Raw genomic sequence first — 18765 nt, forward strand, 5'->3', positions numbered from 1 at the left:
TTCTTTCCCTAGTGTTCTGTAGTTCTCATTGTAGAGCTCACTCATCTCTTTTATTAGATTGAGTCCCAAGTATTTAATTTTTTTTGTAGCTATTGTGAATGGGGTAGTTCTCCTAACTTCTTTTTCTGAAGATTTATCAATTACGTATAAAAATGCATTGGATTTATGAGCATTAATCATATATCCTCCAATTTTACTGAATTCACTTATGAGTTCTAAAAGTTTTCTGGTGGAATTTCCTGGTTTCTCTAAATACACAATCATGTCATCAGCAAATGGGGATAGTTTGAGTTCTTCTTTTCCTATTCCTATTGCTTTAATTTCTTTGGTCTGTCTAATTGCTCTGACTACAGTTTCGAGGACGAAGTTGAATGGAAGTGGTGAAAGAGGGTGTCCCTGCCTTGTTCCAGTTTTTAAGGGGAATGCTTTCAGTTTTTCACCATTTAGAATGATATTAGCCATGGGCTTAGCATAGATGGCCTTTACAATATTAAGGAATGTCCCCCCATCCCTATTTTTTCCAGTGTTTTGAGCATGAAGGGGTGCTGTATTTTATCAAATGCTTTTTCTGCATCAATCAAAATAATCATGTGATTCTGGACTTTAAGGCTATTGATATGGTGAATTACATTTATTGATTTCCGAATGTTGAACCAACCTTGCATCCATGGGATAAAACACACTTGATCATGGTGTACTACCTTTTTAATATATTTTTGTATGCAATTCGCTAAGATTCTGTTGAGAGTTTTTGTGTCAATGTTCATTAAGGATATTGGTTTGAAATTTTCTTTCCTCGATGTGTCTCTCTCTGGTTTAGGTATCAGTGTGATATTGGCTTCATAGAATGAGTTTGGGAGGGTTCCCTCCTCTTCTATTTCACGAAATTCTTTAAGAAGTATTGGAATGACCTCTTCTTTAAAGGTTTTGTAGAACTCGGCTGAGAACCCATCTGGTTCTGGACTTTTCTTTGTTGGTAGGCTTTTGATGACTTCTTCTATTTCATTACTTGAAACAGATCTATTTAAATTGTGTATCTCCCCCTTGTTCAGTTTAGGTAATTCACATGTCTCTAGAAACCTGTTGATGTCTTCAAGATTTTCTATATTGTTGGAGTATAGATTTTCAAAATAGCTTCTAATTATACATTGTATTTCATTTGTGTCTGTTGTGATATTTCCTTGTTCATTCTGAATTTTAGTAATTAGGTTTTCTCTCTTCTCTTTGTTAGTGTGGCTAAGGTTTATCAATTTTGTTTATTTTTTCAAAGAACCAACTGTCTTTATTTTGTCAATTTTTTCTATTGTTTCTTTTGTTTCAATTTCGTTGATTTCAGTTCTGATTTTAACTATTTCCTGTCTTCTACTACTCTACTTTTGGTGTTGCTCTATTCTTCTTTTTCTAGGGCTTTGAGCTGTAGTGTTAGGTCGTTTATTTGTTGATTTTTTTCTCCTTTTATTGAATGCGCTCCAAGAAATAAATTTCCCTCTAAGTACTGCTTTCATAGTGTCCCAGAGATTTTGATATGATGTTTCTTTGTCTCAGTTACCTCTAAGAATTTTTTCATTTCCTTCCTGATATCTTCTGTTATCCGTTCATCATACAATAGCATATTATTTAATCTCCAGGTGTTGGAGTAGTTTCTATTTTTTACTCTGTCATTTATTTCTAATTTCAATCCATTATGATGTGATAGAATACAAACTATTACCTCTATCTTCTTGTATTTGCTAACAGTAGCTTTGTGGCATAATATATGGTCTATTTTACAGAAGGATCCATGTGCTGTTGAAAAGAAAGTGTATTCGCTCTTGGTTGGATGGTATATTCTATAAATGTCCGGTAAGTCTAAATTATTGATTGTGTTATTGAGATCTATGGATTCTTTATTCAATTTTTGTTTGGAGGATCTATCCAGTGGTGAGAGAGGTGTGTTAAAATCACCTAGTATTATTGTGTTATGGTCTATTTGATTTCTGGCACTGACAAGGATTTGTTTGACGTATATGGATGAGCCACTGTTTGGGGCATAGATACTTAAGATTGTTATATCTTGCTGATTTATGGTTCCCTTAAGCAGTATGAAATGTCCTTCTTTATTCCTTCTGACTAACTTTGGCTTGAATTCCCCATAATCTGATATAAGGATGGATACACCGGCTTTTTTGCTGTGTCCGTGTGCGTGATATATTTTTCCCCATCCTTTCACCTGTAGTGTGTTAGTATCTCTTTCTATGAATTGAGTCTCTTGCAGGCAACATATTGTTGGATTTTTCTTTTTAATCCAATCTGCCAGTCTATGTCTTTTGATTGATGAGTTCAGGCCATTAACATTCAGGGTTATTATTGAGATATGATTTGTATTCTCGATCATTTGGCTAATTTTTTTTTTACATGACTTGATTTCTCCTTTATTTGGTTTTTCCTTTAGGGTAGTTCCTCCATTTGCTGATTTACATAGTTGTTTTTTCATCTCTTCCTCTTGGAATATTTTGCTGAGAATGTTCTGTAATGCCGGCTTTCTTTTTGTAAATTCTTTCAGCTTTTGTTTATCATCGAAGGATTTTATTTTGTCGCCAAATCTGAAGGTAAGTCTTGCTGGGTATGAGATTCTTGGTAGGCATCCATTTTCTTTCAGAGCTTCAAAAATGTTCTAGGCCCTTCTAGCTTTTAGGGTCTGGATTGAAAAAATCTGCTGATATCTATATTGGTTTCCCCCTGAATGTAATTTGGTTCTTTTCTCTCACAGTCTTTAAAATTCTGTCTTTATTTTGTATGTGAGGTATTTTCATTATAATGTGCCTTGGTGTGGGTCTGTTGTAATTTTGTGTATTTGGATTCCAATAAGCCTCTTGTACCTGGTTTTCCATTTCAATCTTCAGATCTGGGAAATTTTCTGATATTATTTCATTGAATAGATTTTTCATTCCTTTGATTTATTTCTCTAAGCCTTCCTCAATCCCAATAATTCTTAAATTTGGCCTTTTCATGATATCCCATAATTCTTGTAGATTCTGTTCATGGTTTCTTACCATCTTCTCTGTTTGGTCAACTTTGTTTTCAAGATTAAATATTTTGTCTTCAATATCTGAGGTGCTGTCTTCCAGGTGTTCTATCCTATTGGTTATGCTTTCTATGGAGTTTTTGATTTGGTTTATTGTTTCTCTCCTTTCAAGGATTTCTGTTTGGCTTTTTTTCAATATCTCTAACTCTTTATTGAAATGATCTTTTTGTTCCTGTATTTGCTCTTTTAACTGTCGATTGATGTGATCATTCAATGCCTGAATTTCCTCTTTCATCTCCTCGTTTTCTTCTCTGATCCTTTTTATTATGTACATTCTGAACTCCCTTTCTGACATTTCTTCTGCCATGCTGTTATTGCGTTTTATCGATATAGTATCTAGGTTTGTTTGGGACATTTTCTTCCCTTGTTTTCTCATACTGTTCAGGTATCTACCCCTCTAGTAGTGAAACTCTGGGGTATTGTAGATTTCCTCTATTGACATATTGTCCCTGTAGATTTCCAATAACTCACCTCTTAGCCTTAAGGAGCCTGAAGTCTTGGAGGAAGTTGATAATGCTATGCCCCACTAGGAAGCTGCCCCTCTACAGGTGGTGGCCTTCAGGTGGGTTGTATTCCCCGGTGGCTCCGAGTCTCTCAATACCTACTCTTCTTGGCTCCTGGGTCTTGTCAAAGGTCCTCTAGCCTCTTGTAGTTGTCTCAGGAAGGAAGGTGCCCTTCCAAAGATGATGGCCACATCCTCAGGAGTAATTGAAAATGCCTGCACCAGCCTATAAAGAAACCTCTGGCTAACTCTGTTTTGGTGACAAACCTAGGCGTGGTGGTCAGGCAGCGTCGCTCACTTATGACGTCTGTCCTTGGCCAGCTGGCTGAGTGAGTTAGCTGTCCGCTGCCTACCTCCGCAATGTAGGCAGCTCGGCTCACCCACCAGCTCACTCTGTGAGTGCCTATATTGTGTTTCTGTCATTTATTAATCCTAAATATATTTTATTTAATATTTGTCATGGCCCTGGAAAGACTTCCTCACATAAAGATCAAACATTTTGCCTGCATTTTATTTTCTTCATGTAGTTTCATTTTTTATAGTTTAATCACATATTTGTTTTGTTATATGGTATGAAAGAATGAGCTAATTTTTATTCCAGTAGTAAATCAAGTACATCAAGATCATTTGTCGACTAGGAAAACTTTTGTTCTGTGCTTTGAAATGGTACCATTATTAGGTATAAGTACTCAACTGGTGTGTCTGTTTATAATATATTTTGCTGATCTGCATATCTATTCTTTCACCAGTAGAGTACTTTATCATCTATAGTATACACTGCAACTGTGTTATTTATTGTCTGCTGAGAAGTTTTTAATTCTGTTGTTACATTTAATTTCCTATGTGCACTTTCTTATCTTGAACGGCATCATTCTTTTTGTTGTTTGATAACTGTCTCTGCAGCCCTTTAAAATAATGACATTCTTACCCTCCCTTATATCTTGTTCTTGTATACCAACCATATTAACCAGTCAAAATAAACATTTTTCTAAATATTTTCTAGTTTCTTTAAGAAATTAAATTTATTCTTTTTCTACAACTCCAAAGTGATACAATATTTTACATGAGCTAAAATGTTGTTTAAAATTTTTCAAATTGAATTTTTACTCTTTTTCCATTGTTAAAAATAAAGAAAACTACTAAGACACAATGTTCGCCTACAGGCGACACACACCATTTTCCTAAGTCCTACATGCTTTCCATCTGAGGATGGATGAAATCATTTCTCAAATGTGTTTCTGGAAAGTAAAACAGTATAAAGCCTCATCTAGCTCCTTAGTGACTAGCAAGCTTTTGCTAAAAGGTTTTAAGTAATTTTGATTATTTTCTATCCCAAATTTTCCATGACACTTTGGCATTCCAATCCACTGGCATTCAATATGTGGTCCTGGATAAACAACTTCAGCATCTCTTGTGGTTTTGTTAGAAATGAAAATGATCAGACTTCTCCTTAGCCCTATTAAATTAGAAACCCTAGGTGTGGGCATGGCAATCCGTCTTCTAACAAACCCTCCAGGTGATTCTGATGTGCACTAACTTTTAAGAACTACCGAGGTAACCAATGAATTTGAAATATGTACGTGTACACACAACTGCACCTACAGAAGCATACTATAATCCAGCTCACTCTACTGTCTGCTCTCTTTTCATTTTTTCCCTGGGTTTTGATTTTTTTCCTGAAGGAATTTTACTTCCTTTCCATATAATCCGAAATCTTACACAAAACATGCCAGGGTCAACTCTACAATATTTCTTATCCAGTAATTTTCTGGGAGTGAAAGGAACCAAATAAGTATAGATGGGGGCAGGTTGTGTTGATAGTGGATATGGGGAGGATAGTTCAGCATTTCTGTTGTATCTATAGTGGAAAATACTCTCTAGTTTTATGCTTTATAGTGGTTCTAGAAGAAGTACTAAAATAAGTATTACCTTTCTTCTGGCTATTTCAAATGTCAAAGTACAAATGAATTTTTAATTGTAACCTTACAATCTTAATTTGCCTTCACAGATTACATGTTTGTGAAATATATTTCAAATTCTAAAATTGAGTTAACATTCAACCTATTTTAGGTGTTATCTTACATTCCCCACATCCCACTTATTGTTTTATAGGTATTCTGGTGTCAGGGTTGATTTTTCTGCATTCAGTGTTTGTGGAAACCCAGAGCTTTACACAAGACCTAGAACATCCAGATCTCAGTGAAATATAATCAAGAGATCTGCATTTTATCATGATCCACAAATATGCTTTTTCTACACCAAAGTTGGATTATTTCAAAGGATAGAAGTATTTCATGCAAAGAACCTCAAAAGTTTAGCACTTCTTGGCTAAAAGAACACTTTTTATAACAATGTAGACTGTTCATTTTGTTTTTCTTTTTATTATATGTTAAGAAGTTTAATGATTTACTATTAGAGATAGGTTTCTTTTAAATTCCTCTTGATGCATAGTTTTTGTGTTTCGATATCTTCAGTGGCTTAACACAAAAATGATTTACAGAAAGATTAGTTCTATGTGTGTGTTTGTCTGCTCGTGTGTATGTGTAATATTTCCTAGCTATTTGGTGTAAAATGAGCAATGAGTTAGAGCACAGGAGAAAGATTTTAGCCATGATTGTCTCATGAATTTTCCTGTCATCTTGGCCCAGTTTTTTTGCTATCTCCTATGTATGTGAGAAACTAAATTATAGAACAGAAAGCACAGGATCTAAAAATTGATCTGCACACACAGCACAGAATCAAGGGAGAAAGAAAACACCATATATTTGGTGTAAGCATTTGTCCACATAGAGAACTTGTGGTATAGGTGAAAAGAGCATGACAATGATCTGTTTCCTACAAATGATGTACAACATGAAATTGCAGAAGGCTAGTTATCAAAGCAAGCCTTTATTTAGCATAGGATTTTTTTTAATTCAAGATTTTTCAATTTTATTTTTGCAAGATCTGTAAGCAAGTATCATATTTTTTTAATTCCCTGTGAATGAAGGATTCTTTCATCCATGTATTTTTTTGTCTTATTTAAAAAATTTGTTCTTTCTGGATACACATGATAGTAGAGTGTATTTTGACATATTATACATACTAGCATAGGATCTTGAGAGTGATTGATGCTGTAATAGAGTTCCCTAAATCTCTTTTGCCTAAATTCAGGATTAGTTCCATATCTGTGAGCTTAAAGTGAAGGATCTGAAGAAATTTCACATGATGGCTGTTGATACAGGGAACCTGGCAGAGCTTGACATATTTAAACATTCCAGTTTGAAGTTCTATTTTGGCTTGTATTCACCACAAACCAGATGTAATGCAGAATGCTCCCCTGTTGTGATTTTATTAAGGAGTCCAGCTTCAAGTAGCAGGACCGAAGGACAAGGAGCGGAAATCAGGGAAGGAGCAAGAGTTAATATGATGATGCATTATTGAACTGGCCAAAGTTAAACACTACTCATAGCTGGATTCTTAGAAATGGCTATTTGAACTGTTCCTGGGTTACACATGCTATTTATAAACCAGCTTCAAAAGGGAAAGTTGTGGGAGGAAGCAGAAGAAATAATTTATATTCAGTGGCTTCTGTCTCCCATTACTCAAAGGTTCTCTCATGGGGCTTTAATTTCTCTGCATTTCTAGGTTGCCCAGATAGGAACCAAGGCACTGATTCCATTCATGTTAGTCTTAACAGGAGGTGACATGTAGTAAGATCAGAGTGCAAGGGACTCTGAGTTTGCATCTGTGAAGGGTTGGTGAGAACTCGGGTACCATATAACTTATAACCCACACCGGAATATTTGTATAAGTGAAAGGGGACATTGTTAATGATTAAAATGAGACAACTGGTTTATAAACTCTTCCAGGCCAATCCGGAAATAGAATCATTTAATCAGATCTCAGAGGTGGAACAAGAGACAAGAAAAAAGAGAGAGGGAGGAGAGAAAGAGAAGATTATAAGTGATTCATAAAAAGTGTTCTATACATTTTGTCTCATTCGTGAAGACAAAGGTTTTGAAGCAATTAACAATGAGTTTAGTTTTTGCAACTTTTTTTGTCAAAGTCTTAGGCAGAAGCCAAATATATGGAACAAACTAAATCGGAGCTTATGTGGTGGAAAAAGGAAAGTAGAAGTCAAAGATCTGCCTTTTTCTTTCCTCTTAACAATCTGTCCCTTACCTCAGAGTAATCTTTAGAGCAGTTCTGTTCTGTGGAAATGTAATGTAAGCCACAAATGTGAGTTTTAGAAATTATTTAAAATTTCCTAATAGCCACATTTGAAAAGTAAGAAAAATAAGAGTAGTTAGTATTAATGTTATATTTAATTAACCCAATGCATTCAAAGTTTTGTCATTTCAATATGTAATCAACATAAGATAATTAATAGCATGCTTACATTTTGGCTAAATATTTAAAAAGCAATGTGTATTATGTAATTATAGTACACCTCAATTTGGATTGGTCACATTTCAAGTGCTCAATAGCCACATGTGATGGTAGTGAGTGATTGTTTTAGACAGCAGCACAGACTCCACAAAGCACAGTTTGAAACCTTTTGCAATAAAGGAATACTTTCCCAAGAACTACTCATTTTTCCCAATGTACAAATATCCACTCCATAAAGAAATTAACTATTATATATTGACTCCACATATATATTCAGGAAAGATAGAAGAAAGAGAAGGGTTAATTATTTTCATTCAGTTAATTTTTATATTTGTAAAGAATTTACTATTTTGAACGTTTTACTCACTAGGATTCCCAAGGGAACGGAAAGACATATTTATTCAACAAAATGAAATATTCTTTATTTTAATATCATTAAAATATAATAGTGTGCTAATTATGACCTTGATGTTGTTGGATAAAATTTTTTTTGTTATAGTAATTCTAGATCTTAAATTTTCAAAGCATTAATTGAATATACTTTAATGGCTATTTTGAAAATCCGTAAGAAAATGTGATATTCACTTTCAATATCTAATATTGAAGTCTTCCCTTTGAATTTCTATGTACTTACCCATAAGTGCCAAACTCCTGTTTTTCTACTTATTTTTAAGAAGGCTCCAATTCCTATTGTTTATCCAATAACAGAGATAAGTTGCTCTATATCACTGGTTTTCAAGTTTTTTAAAACCCAGAACTCTTTGTAGAAATGGAATCTTATAAGTATGATGTGTTCAGCTGATAAAAGCCAATATTTTCAGAAAGAGTCATGGAATCCCCACTGTCCACTTTTATTTTCTTCCTTTAGGATATTCTGTATAACCCTTGGTTTCCCCAAGAATGGTTTGATAAACATTTTTTATAAACTATGTGCATTTTCTGGTCCACTCCTTTTTTAAAAATTTATTTTTATTGTAAACAAATGGATGAAATTGGTCCACTCCTTTTAAGATCAAAAGCTCACAATTTCTAGGTGGTTGACACAAATTATGTTTACAGAAACAGCCTACTAATACAGCATAGTAAATTTAAACTACATGGATCAAAGAAGGAACAAGTTGCCTTGGCCATATTAGTATCTTCTCTACTCTGTTAATTGCATCCAGTTTTAAAATGTGTTATTGTATGCATGTACATTCAATGTATAATGTGAATAAGTGAAAGAAATAAACAGATGAATTGTACCAGGCAGCTGTCCTCAAAAAGAATGTCATCTTCTGAATAATTCAGTACTGAACTACTTAACTCTGTTATTTTGAAAAGTTATGGAAAATCTGGATAGTCATTTTCTCAGAAAATAAACATTGATACCTAGTATATTAGAGAAAATACACTACATAAGGCTGAGGGTAAAAAGATAGAAAATTGAATATAATAATATTTTCATTCTCAAGGAATGCCTAATTATTAAAGAGTAAAAACCTATAACTTAGTACTGATTCATACCTTATATCATTGTTATGACTATACATAAGTATATTGTCTTATGTATCTGTGGGTTTTATCCAGCTTATCATTTAACCTCACGTTGTGGAAGACTAATAGCCTATTGTCCTATTTTGCTTTGTGCTCTCAGTAGTGGATGAAGTGATGAAATAATATCTTTTGTATCTATGGTAAACCAGAATGGCATAAAACCTGCCATAGTAAGATTCTGTGGTTGACTTATTATATTCATGACCCAAACTTAATGAATTAACACTTCCATTTGTTAGTTTTCAAGTTTCAACAATGAGTTTCAAAGAATCCAAATAAGCAAAACAATCAACTGAGCAATAAAAAAAGCTCATGAACTTGATCCAACATACCTCCCTCATGCTATCACAGTCAGTTGACTTAGCATCATTGTAAAAAGTATGTTTGCTGATTTAATGGTTTTTGTTAACTACATTGTTATTGTTGATACTGTAGTAAACTTAAAGATGCAGCTAAAGGGAAGGTCTATTGAAAACCTGAGTTGTGAAAAGGAAAGAGATTGAATGGTAGCAGAATCAATAAGTGTGGAAATCTAAGTTATAAGTTCTCATGTTGTAGCTGACAGATGAATATAAAGAAACAACAAAGAAAAAGTACCAAAATTGAAGCCCAGAAGTTGGGTCTACTTTTTTGCTAAGAATAGATCATTAATGCAAACAGAGCAGTAATTGATGGCATTTTTCAATGTCTGAGAAAATTTTGAAAGGGAAACTAGAGTCCCTTAACTATTAAATTAACATTCTTTCCCTGTATCCCTACTCATCTTGGAGAAAAAAAGTGGTTCATCAGGGCTTGGCTAGGCACTTCAAAGAATCCTCAACTCCTCTGCTGCATCTTTCAGAATGAACAACATCTGGCAATCACAACTAAAATTAAGATTTAATTTAGGAAGAAAGAGAGAGAATGTCTAAAAGTGTGGTTTCACAAATTGTTGTTCAACAATGTAAGGAAATGATACATTTAGAGGAATTGAAAACTCTACTTAGAAGATATTTATAATAGATCATGCATACATCACTATTATTCATAGAATTAAAATACAAATAAAATAGGCTTAACACAGTTAGTAGAATTAAAATACAAATAAAATAGGCTTAACACAGATTATGTTTTGGGCATAATCTAATCTGCCCTTGTTGATTGAGGAAACACTTCAGTATTGTGTATATCATTCGGTTTATAATTATGAATGTAAGTTTTACCAAATATATAGCATTCCATTTGTTTTTTTTCTATTTACAGTATTTTATTTAGTATATGAGACACAGAAAAATGAATAGGAACAAAATTTATTGACCATAATCCATCATAATTTGCCTTCTGAATACAGGGTATCTATCCTTTCAATAACCGTGGAACAATGAAAAGATAATTTATACCAAAATGAATAGGTGTACACGTATTTCACACTGAATTAAGACTTGTTTAAATGTTTTGTAACTTATATCTGCTTCTAATTTATTGTAATAATAATGTATTTTCTTTTTACTGTTGACCTCACACACAAGAAGACAGTTTGCCAGTATTATGATGCACTATGCATAAAACTCATAAGGCTGTTGTAAAAATCTTTAAATCACAAAACCTCATGGATAAAAATGAAAAGTAGAACCAAAATGCAAGGTTATAAAAACTACTATCAACAAGTAAATGTCATGAAAATATAAATTATTTTTCACTGAGCAGGGTAATGACACGAATAAAGAGCATGTAATAAATAATGTGTTATGATAAATTTGCTATAATAAAGCAATTCATTGAAAACTTGTGATAAAATATTCAGTGTAAAACATACATAAATATACCTTAGCACTGTTTAAAAGCCCCTTTACTTTAATAACAAGTAACATAAATTTTCAACAGTGATTAAACATAGAGAAAACTGAATCTGATACTTATAACTTTACACTGATCTTCTTTACATCAGAAGATCAGAAATTATTATATTTTAAAATTCTGTGGAATTTTTTGAAGTCTTCAATGTATTCCCAAATCTGATACTTAATATTATTTTGGTTATGATGGTACTTATTATGAGCAGAAGCACATTAAAAAAAAAATAAGAGTTTCCAAAACATTTCCTCCTATTTTGGGGGAAATTAAAAGGTGAAATAATGTCTTTAGCTTCCTTATGTGACTTATATACTTTGTTAATTTTAATTATTATTAAAACCAATTGTATTCAACTATTTTCTAAGTTAATACTGGAATGATATAAACCAGTATTTTCTACCCTGACTTTATCATAACCATCATCTGGGGTTATGATTAAAAGACACAGATAAACTGGCTACATATCAAGCCTACTGAATGCAAATATATAAGTAAGGAGACCAGAAAATTTGAGAAAATCTGCTAGAAACAACTCCAAAAACAAAGTTTGGTTTGAATATGGAGCCTTACACCCCAAAAAGAAAGTAGTTTCCTTGAAGTTACTTCAACAAACAATTTAATACAAATTTAATGAATGCTTATTCAATAAACAGTATAGGGTAATGGTTCTCAGACCTACACAAACTCTGAAATCAGACTACTTGGTTTCAAATTCTGGTACTACAATTTACTAGCTATATGAGTTTGCCTCTGTTTCCTCCTCTAAAAAATGGAAGTAATAATTTACCTACTTCATAATCTAATGATTAAATGTGGTCTTATTCATAAGAGACAATATCTGGCACAAAATGTTCAATAAATACTAGCTATTAATTTATTAAATACTAATTATGTCTACTAATATATGCTATGTACTTGTGGTTTGGTAGGAGAGTGATGTTCATAAATAAATAACTGCTCTTTAGTAACTCATAATTTAGTCCAAGATACAGACAAGTAAATGAGCATATTAGTTATTGATTGCTGGCATAATAAATCACCACAAATTTAGCAGTTTAAAGCAACATGCATTCATTTTCCTATAGTTGCCATGAACCACAAGATCAGGTATAATATGTTTGCGGTGACTTTTCTGCCTAGGGTATCACAAAGTCAAAGTCATGGTAGCAGGCCATAGCTCTTAACAGCTCTTAGAATCTGATTTCAAACCCAATCAGATTGTTGGCAGAATTAATTTTCTTGAGGCTATAGAAATGAACCTCTGCTTTGGCAAGTTTTGGTGGCACTCTCAGAACCCAGAAGCTGCTTGTATTCCATTCTATATGGTCCTTCTGATCTTCAAACTGGCGATGATACTTTGAATCCTTCATTTGCTTGGGATCTTTTGGCCCTCCTGTTTACCTTTCTCTTGTGTTTCCAAGGGCTGTTGTGATTATAATGAGCCCACCCTTATAACCCAGGATAATTTGCCTTTTCTAAGGTCAATTGATTACTAAATCTAATTATATAAGTGAAGTCTCTTTTACCATGTAACTTAACATTCCCAAGCGGGTAGCAACATGGGGGTAGCAACATTCCCAAGCGGGTAGCAACATGGGGGTAGAGATTATGGTGGTCAAAATTCTGCCTACCACAATGAATAATTTTGATAATACAGTCATATATCACTTAATGAGGATGCAATCTGATAAATGCCTCATTAGGCAATTTCATCATTGTGTGTACACCAGTGAATGTGTCTACACAAACTGAGATGACTATGACTTCACTAGGCAAAATAATTTTGAGGAACAACATTCCCCATAGTATCGTCATGTGGTGCATGATCCTATTTATTCAAATGGCATAGAATTTTTATGAATAAGGTTGAATTCAAATCCCAGTTCTATCATTCTTACCTTTTTCTGAATATTAGATTCTCTCCTCTACACCTAGCATTTGAGACCATGAGGATTAACTAAAATAATACATTGTTTTTGTAAATTTAAACAATGCTCAAATATTCTTCAATGTTAGTGTTACAGATAGTGTAATGTACAAGTTCACTGGAAACAAAAAAGTGATTAATTCTATATTGAGGAAGAGATGATCACTTTAGAGATGAAATGCCACTTGTCAGACCAAAAAGAGAGTGTGGATGTGTAAGGCTGACACTTTTATATCAGCTACTAACATATATTTAAAACATATTGTATGCCAGGAGCAGTGGCACATGCCTTTAATTCCAGTGGCTGGGGAGGCTGAGGCAGGAGGATTGCAAGTTCAAGGTCAGCCTCAGCAACTTCGCAAGTCCCTCAACAACTTAGCGAGATCCTGTCTCATCATAAAAAATAAAAAGGGTTGGGGAGGTGGCTCAATGGCTAAGCATCCAGGGTTCAATCCCTGGTGTATTTGTGTGTGTGTGTGTGTGTGTGTGTGTGTGTGTGTGTGTATTATGTTATAGGCTGTGTTAAATACCTTGTTGTTTAATGACCATTAAATTTTACTGATCCTAGAAGGTACATAGGTCATTTTTATTAAATTTAAAGTATAACATGAGATTTGTTTTGATCAACAGTGTTCAAAGAGGGAGTAGTGAGTACATGTTAAAATCACCTGGGATGCTTTCAAACAACTGTGTCAAAAACATGTGGAAGTCTATACAAAAAATTGTAAACTATGTTTACACCATACAGAGAGGAAGTAGAGTAGGGCTTGAGACATTTAATTTTCACTTTGTAATAAACACTGCTTACTGTCTCCCCAATAGTCATTTTTCCCTTCAGTTACCACATCCAACATTTTCAGCTGGGCACATAGCTGTACAGAATGAAGTCTCCATTTTCCATTTCTTAGCTTCCTTCAAGTCCCATCTGGCCATGGAGCTGAGTTTTAGCTAGCTTGTGAGAAGTAGGCAGAAATTTTTTGTGTGACATGTTACTTTTCTAGGACTATGGTAGCAAAGTACTACAAACTGAGTGACTCAAACATAAGTTTACTGTGCTACAACTCAGGGTGCTAAAATGAAGTCAAGGGGCTAGTAAGCTTGATTCCTTCTTTGGGCAGTTAGAGAAGCAGCTATCCCAAACCTTACTCCTTGGATTATAGATTGCTGTTTTTTTTTCCTGTGTAAATGTCTCCCTTTACATTTTCCTGTTTTATAAGTACATCAATCATATTTGATTAGGACTCACCTTAACAACCTAATCTTTACTAATTACATCTGTAAAAATTCTGTTTCCAAATAAGGTCATATTCTGAGGTACTGGGCTTTAATACTTCAACCTATGAATTTTGGAGGTACATAATTCAACACATAACATGTGATTATTGAGAAATGTCTTCAAACAAGGAAGGGAGGTAATAGTAGATATCCATGAAGGGTTTTTACTTCCTATGAAATATGTGAATATGGTGTTTGGAGTTCTAGATGATTTTGTGATGGAAGTTACAAATAGCAGAATGAAACACTTGAAAACGAAGTGGCAGTCAAATATCTGAACTACTAATCTCCAGATTTGATTTCTAAAGAAAGGTCTATCTTACTTCAGGGACCATTTTTTAAAAAAATTATTTTCTGTTCAAATGAACCAATCACAGTGGATTTTAAACTTTTTATTATGTTTTGTGTCATATTTTCACATGCATTACTTTAATTGAAAGTATTTTAATTTTATTTAGTGAACTCCACAAATGTGTTAAAAGTCTATTTTACACTGCAATTGATATTCATCATGATTGGTAAAATATGCCATTTTTGCATATTATGAATGTTATAAAGTAAATGAATATTAAGAAAATCAATTAGGCTAATTTTTTTGTCATTCTCCTATAGTTGATATACGTAAATACTTACACTTTTCTGTTTTGCTGCTTTCACATATTTATCTCATGAAAGTCTGCCCTTGTCCATGTTACTGATTCTTTGCTGGAGAAACATTTATTTTGAAGTTGGAGACTGTAGAAATAAGCAGCAGCACTTCCTTAGCTATTTTTCCCTCTACCTTTGTTTTAACTAATGTGGTTTAGTAGAAAATAGCTCCCAATTGTAGTTTAAGGTACTCATCCATTAAAATTCAGCAGTGACCCTCTGTAATATGAGAAATTTCACAAGTGGACTGAGCAATACTTTGTGTGTTTCAACTTTCAGCTGCTTACATTAAAAATCCCATTTTAAGTCTTTATGCCATTTTAAGTCTTTATGGATCATGCACATATTTGGAAATCTGTGGAGAGTTATGAATTCTCTATCCCAAAATGCATTTAACTACAAAAACTTGCATACAATTTCAGGAGGTTTACCAATAATGCGAATTCATCCATGACCATGAGTCAACTGTCCTTACTTACTACGACATGAGAATAATATTCATTTAGTAATAAAAGATTTTATTAATCCAAAGACCACTAAAGAGTTTCCAGGAATTTCCAAAATAAAACCTGGCTATCCTTTCCATGAAATAATTAGAATAGCAGCAATCCCTGGGTATCCTTTAAACATAAAGATTCCATTTATTATTTAGACCTTAAGTAAGTATAAAAATAAAAGAAAATTTTAGAAACTAGTTAACACTACTAGCCTGAATTTGGTTTTCACTTGTGTATGTCTAAGGTAAGCAATTTCAACATGAAGTATATATTAAAAATCAACAATATTTTCTAACTTTCTAACTAATACACAAGCTAAGTTCTTACTCTTTAGCATGGAATCAACTTACTTATGAAAATAACCTACAGAAATAGTATGTAAACAAATATACCTTTGAGATAGATGAAGAACAGCCTATGTTCTATGAATCAAATAGCAAACATCTCTGTAACATTTTGTAAACAAACATAAATTTGGGATATACAGATACATTATTATATGCATATGTATGTACACCATAAAATAAATTCTGACAATGTTTCTAGTGATAACATACTTCCCAGTCTCAATTACTAGGAAAAGAAAATAAAAAATTTAGTTTAAAATAACAGTTTTCATAGTAACTTTTTAAGTGAAAACAAACAACAAAAAAAAAGACTCTCCTCTTTGCAACTGGACTGAGCTCTAAACAGCTCATAATCAAGAATCTCTTTGACCATTCCCCAATATCACAGAATACATAAGCTTCCTCTTTATTCAAGAAGTCTGATCATCTCTGGTGTTTTGTTTTAAAAACTGCTTTCCAAGATATGAGGTAGTCATGCTGGTTAAATTCTTCTGAATGCCCACTTTGCACCTGATGTAACCATATAGGTTGGCATCCTGTAGCACCACACCCATGATAACCACAGACAACCACTTTTCTCTGAAGGAGAAGAGAGCACTAAAGGCAAATAACACCCACAGCACTGGACAGGCAATCAGCCCTAACCAAAAGATTCTTGATTCAGCCTCTGAAACAGTTTTATTCTCCTGAGGAGATAGATGCCTTCCTGGAATCAAACACTCAATGACTTTTTTCATCCTCACCAAAATGATTCAACCATCAAAGGCCAACCATCAGTCTACCTTTTACATTCATTACTGCCCAAAAGTCACATGACAACAAGAAGATAATTGTCACCATACAGGCCATAAACCTGTTGCTGAGGAGTTCACAGAGAAGATAAACTATAATGGCACTGACTAGGAAAAACAAATGGAAAAATGATGCCACTGGATGTCAGATTTTGGATTTTCTTGGTCTATTAGTTGTCTCTTCTTCTGCATCAAACAATGACACATCTTCATTGTCATCATTGCTGTCCTTGCAGGAGGGACCCCCAGTAGCGGCCACCATCTTTCTGCACCTACAGACCCTCACCTCAGAAACTATTAATTTTACCATGAATAGTTGACCATTTGCCAATGTGTAAGCTTAGTCATGTACTGGAGAAACACTTTAAAATGCAGATTTTACATCAGACATAGTGCTGTGATAGTTTCTCAGTCTTTTAGAATTATTTGTCTTGGCACTTATTTAAATTCTTGTAGTATTTCACCTGTGCCATAATAGTGTTGTAGTAGTTTCATTTAAGAAATTATAAATTCAGTACCTTTGTCCTCTTAATAATATTGCCATTCAAATGCTCAAGGCTCTGAGTAATTGAATGTATAATTCTGTGTTTAACTATTAGGGAAGAATTTTATTACAGAATTTCTTTTGCTTAAAATTAAGATCAACTCTAAGAGTCACAATATAATACTACTAGTCCTGCTGGCTTAAAGAGAAAACAGCAACTGGTTGGTCGCAGTTGCTGAGCAAGTTGGCAGGTGAGTCAGGCCACCTGCATCGCAGAGGTAGCAGGTGAGCACCCAACCCGCCTGCCTTGCAGAGCTAGGCAGTGGAGAGCCAACTCACCCAACCACCAGGCCGAAGACAAACACCATCACTGAGCAACCTTGCTGGACCACCACGTCAAGGTCTTTTGCCATCATGGAGCAAGCCGGCAGACCAGCCAGCGCGCCTGCATCACAGAGCTAGAGAAGGGCTTCTTTATAGGCTGGTGAAGGCATTTTGAATTATTCCTGAGGGTGTGCCCATCATCATTAGAAGGGCAGCTCCCTTCCTGAGACACCTACAGGAGGCTAGAGGACCTTTGACAAGACCCAGGAGCCAAGAAGAGGAGGTATTGAGAGACTCGGGACCAACTCAGAGCCACCGGGTGAGTCTCTCCCACTGGTCAGGCTCCCTGGGGGGCAGTAGTCCCGAAATGCAGGGAACTTCATGGAGTAGAGTGGCCCAGTGAGACTCCCCTGCTGGAGCTGAGAACCCAGTCAACTGGGAGCATTGAGGAGGAGGGCTGCATAGTGAGAGGTTTCAATGCAGAGTGACAGTCCAAGGCCCAGGCAGTAGTTCTAGTCCCCAGGGAACATAGCAGAGGAGGTCTGCTAAGAGAGGGAGTCCCTCCCAGGGACAGGTTCCCCAACCCAGGCAGTAGGTCAGGATCCCTGGGAACATAGCAGAGGAGGGCTGTCCAGTCCAGGTGGTAGTTCTAGACCGAAGAGAATTTCTCAGAGGAGAGCTGTCCAGCGAAACTTCCCCACTGGATGAGTCTTCCCCACAGGGTGAAGCTTTCCCACCTTTTCCCAGGGCAGTAGAACCAGAGACACAGGCTCAGATCAAACATGTCCCAGTCTGCTGTCTAGTCCCCCTTTGACTGACCATCAGTAAACAAGTGGAGGCACCTCTGCCCACTGACAGGGAATATACCCCACCTGAAGGCCACCACCCCTGGAGGGGCAGCTTCCTAGTGGAGCACTGAATTGTCAAATTCCTCCAAGACTTCAGGCTACTGCAGGATAAGAGGTGAGTTATTGGAAATCTACAGAAACAATATTAGTCAACAGAGGAAATCTGCAATATCCCTGAGTTTCACTACTAGAGGGGTAGATACTTGAGCAATATGAGAAAACAAGGGAAGAAAATGTCCCAAACAAACCTACAGAGTATAGCAATAAAATACAATTACAGCATGGCAGAAGAAATGTCAGACAGGACGTTCAGAATGT

The 18765-nt window shown here is 34.8% G+C and overlaps 1 pseudogene across 1 annotated transcript; it reads right to left on the bottom strand.

Annotated features, from left to right (window-relative positions):
• Positions 1-16324: 16324 nt before the first annotated feature.
• Positions 16325-17023, bottom strand: LOC306651286 (Golgi apparatus membrane protein TVP23 homolog B-like; annotated as a pseudogene). The gene has a single exon. The product of its transcript is annotated as a Golgi apparatus membrane protein TVP23 homolog B-like (transcript).
• Positions 17024-18765: the final 1742 nt, after the last annotated feature.

This window comes from Sciurus vulgaris (genome assembly GCF_902686455.1).
Source record: "Sciurus vulgaris genome assembly, chromosome: X".
Taxonomy (NCBI): domain Eukaryota; kingdom Metazoa; phylum Chordata; class Mammalia; order Rodentia; family Sciuridae; genus Sciurus; species Sciurus vulgaris.